Source organism: Hipposideros armiger, unplaced genomic scaffold (genome assembly GCF_001890085.2).
Source record: "Hipposideros armiger isolate ML-2016 unplaced genomic scaffold, ASM189008v1 scaffold_502, whole genome shotgun sequence".
NCBI lineage: Eukaryota > Metazoa > Chordata > Mammalia > Chiroptera > Hipposideridae > Hipposideros > Hipposideros armiger.
The window spans coordinates 1,343,186-1,347,151 of NW_017731852.1; positions in this window are offsets into that span (position 1 = coordinate 1,343,186).

The following is a 3,966-nucleotide window of genomic DNA, read 5'->3' on the forward strand; positions in this document are numbered from 1 at the left end:
CAACTTGTCTGTTCCCCTTCCCCCAATTCCCCAGCGCCGTTCCCATCCCCCAATTCCCCAATAAAAATCTTAAAAAAAAAAAAAAGAACACCTGTCTGGCCTCCTCTGAGTCTTTACACATGCTGTTCCCTCTACCTGGAACATGATTGATTCCCTTGGCTGTTTACTTTTCATCTTCAGATTTCAGCTTAAAATCACTTTCTCAGAGGAGCCCCCCCCCTCATTATAACACAGACAATTGTTTAATGACCCTCTTCTCCCTGCAGACTGTGAGGGTACAAGGAAATGGGTTGTGTTTATTTTGCTCACTGTAAATCCCCATTTCTTACTGCATGTTGATTCTTCCATTCAACAAGTGATTATGAAGCAATGAGTATGTCAGGTACTGGGTATAAAATAAGTCAACAAGATGGACAAGATTTCTGCCTTCAATGGGGAGAAGATACGCACACATACAAAACAAATAAGAATTTCAGGTATAGATAGATACAGGTGTGATGCAAATAACAGGGAAGGGAACAAAAGGATTAGGGGAGGGGGCGTGGTCAGGGAAAGGTCACTAGAGCAGAAAGGCAGAGCCAGGCACTGGAGGGACAGGCAGGGGGAACCACCAGGGTAAAGGCCTGGAGGCAGTAGTAGGTTTAGTGCTGAGAGGAACAGTGGGCTCAGTTCCTGGCAAACTAATATTTGTTTAATAGACTAGAGAAAAAATGTATGCCCTGGGCCTGGAGCTGTGCTGGGTGCTTTCTCATGCTCTACTTCCCCTGCAACTCCCCAAATCTGACCTGTAGTTATTGTTACATCCATCAGCAGGTGAGGCCTATCCAGAGAATGAAGTCACTGGTTCAAGGCTGCCCGTGAAGAGACTAGGGGCTAAATTCTCTCTCGGTTCTGCTTTCCTGTACTTGAGGCGCCTTGCCCCCATTCAGCAAGGTGGGATGATCATTGTCATGCCTTATTCATGAATGACATTGCCTAGACATTCAGATACATATGGAGCTCTGGTCTGTGTATTGAAAATCGAATATGTCCACCTGCCTGGCACCCAGGATGTCTAGGCCCTGCTTTGCACTTTGGGGAGGTTCTGCACATTGTCCCTCGTGTCATCTCTCTAACTTGAAACACAGGCCGCGCCTAGGGGCCAGTGCCACCAAGCACAATGAGCGCACCAGGAGTGCGAGTGCACGTGTCTGTCTCCAGGGGCCTGGCTCTGGCAGGGGGCGCACACGAGGGTGAGGGGCGGGAGTCTGGAGGGCAGGGCGCTCTAGGACCAAGCTCGCTGGCCGGACTGGGAGGAGGGTGAGGCGAGTGCAACATTTAAGGGAGTACCAAAAACCCAAGTAACCAAGATAAATAATGTTTTAATGCAATATTAAAAAAAAAAAAAAGAAAACGAATGCCCCAAAGTCCGCAAGGAGCAAAACAGCAAAATGTTAAAGACAGGATCCATCTGGCTGGGTGAGGCATCTGGGGAGCCCCCAGGCTCTGAGACGTCGCGCTCAGGCAGGGGTCTGGGGCGCCCCCTGAACTAGGGTGCGCCCGGGCCTCTAGGGCGGGGCCCAGGAGAGGGAGGCAGGCGGGTGGGGCGGTGCCTCTCTCTGCCCCGCCTTCCTCTACCCCTCCTGGGCCTCTACCGGGCGCCGAGTCCATTCCGNTGGCTGCTGGCCACACACGGTAGCCCATGGCAACCCACTGCCACAGGTACTGCAGCCTACGCCGTCGCCGGCGACTCATGGCAGCCCAGCTCCAGGTTGAACTGCCGTTCAGCATCTCAGCTGCGGAGGGCAGTGTCACTGGCCCTCATATGTGGGATCCGAATTGGGGCCCTCTGGCATCCCAAGCGAGTTCTTAACCATCGCGCCACTCAGCCGGCCCTAACTGTGTTATTTTTAGATTTGGGATTGTGTCTTGCTTAAAGAGATATTCCCTACTTTGAAATTATAAAACAAAATTTCCATATTGTGGAGTCTTACGGTTTCATTTCTGTATGGTTATGAAATTCAATAAATACATTTTTAGTAGCATGAAGATGCCCATGAGCTTTCTTTCATCGAGTCTATGAATACAGTGATTCAGATGTCTTGACGTTTTGGAATTGAACCATCTTTGCATTCCTGGTCTGAGTTTCACCTGATCCTGGTGTTGGTGTTATGTTCTTTTAATCTTCTGCCTGGTTCTGTTGTAAATTCTTGATGCTGGGTTTCTGCACTGTTGTTCATAAGTGAAATCTGTAGTTCACCACAACCCCCTCCTCCTACATGTAATGTATTAAAGCAGGTTTCCGTGACAACACAGGAGTCAGGATTTGCATTGTGTTTCCTGCTTTAATGAATTGGAAAGTAGTTAGATGGAGGGAGATTGCGTTAAAGGGACATGCTAAAGAAAGACTCCAGGAGGATAGTGGTGGCATCTCCCCAAGTCTTCCTTGATGGGAAACAAAAATAGAGTATTGGGTGTTGATCTTCATGAACCATGAAACATCTCTCTCTCTTTAGGTCATGGACCAAAATACAACAAATGTCAGACCAAAGACAATCTAAGAAAAAGAAAGCAAAACAAAAAGCCCTAAGTGGTTTTTCAAAAGTTTTATAATCTTTTATGTTGACATGGTGTCTTACTCCCAGGAAAGCTGCACAGATAGTACAATGAACCCTCATGTGCACACCCTTCTCCAGATTTACCAGTTCCCTGACATTCATTGCATCTGCTTTGTTCTCTCTCTGTCTCTGTTTTTCCCCGGAACCATTTGAGAGCAAGTTCCAGACATTACGCCCCCTTACCCTTACAGATTTCATGCAGTGTGTGTTTCCTACAACCAGAGACATTCTCTTACATTACCTCAGTACAATGATCAAAATTAATATTGATTCAATACTATTATCAAATTAACCTTTTAAGTCTTACCCAATTGTTCCTGTAATGTTTCTTATAACAACAACAACAACAACAACAACAACAACAACAACAAAATTCAGGGGCAACTACAATCACTTAATTGTCTGCCAGCTTTCTCCTCCATGAAGCTACCATCTCCCCTTTCTTTTATTATTGAAGACAATGTAAATATCCTGCTATTAAACTTTCAACCACAAGTTTTAGCATTCATTGGTAGTTCTTGCCTGAATCAATTACATTGGAGGTTGCCAAATGGTGATTTTCTACTGTCCATTCCAATGATTTTAATAAAAGGCAGAGGTTGACTTTCAATTTCTAGATGCTTTTTTTGGGGTGGGGTGGGGTTTACAAAAGGAACAATGAGTGGTGGTGGTGTCTTAATTTCCCCCCAGCAAGTCACAACTGAAATAATTCTTTTGACTTTATACCTAACATGGAAGTCCCCTTTCATGCCCTTTTCAGCACACACTGCCTGCCTGGAATTGTGGTGGCTTTTGGGGGCTCCTGTGGGTCAGAGGGAAGCCCACAGCTGTGGACAGGTTTGCACAAGAAAGAAGGGGAACATTTATCAAATCCACATTTCTTGATACTCTGGGACTGCAGCCGCCTTTGTTTCTTCTCCCTGGGTCCATTCTTGCCCCATTGCAGATGGTGAGATGTTATTGGGAAGAAAAGCTGATTATGTTAACCCTTTTGTGTAAACTCTCTAGTGCATACCAATTGCTTTTAGGATAAAGGTGGCAGGAACCCTTAACATGGTGTATTTGAGGTTCTGCCCCTTCTAGTCCCGCCCATGAGTTCAGCTTCTCCTCTTCTGTGCCCCAGCTACCAGTGCCTGGTTTAGTCTGGGGCTGGCCGAGTGGTGCGTTGGTTATAAGAGCTGGCTTGGGACGCCAGAGGGCCCCGGTTCGGATCCCACATACGAGGGTCAGTGACACTGCCCTCTACAGCTAAGATGCTGAACAACAGCTCAACCTGGAGCTGGGTGGCCGTGAGTCACTGGCGAGGGCGTAGGCTGCAGCCCCTGCTGCAGTGGGTTGCCATGGGCTACCGTGTGTAGCCAGCAGCCAG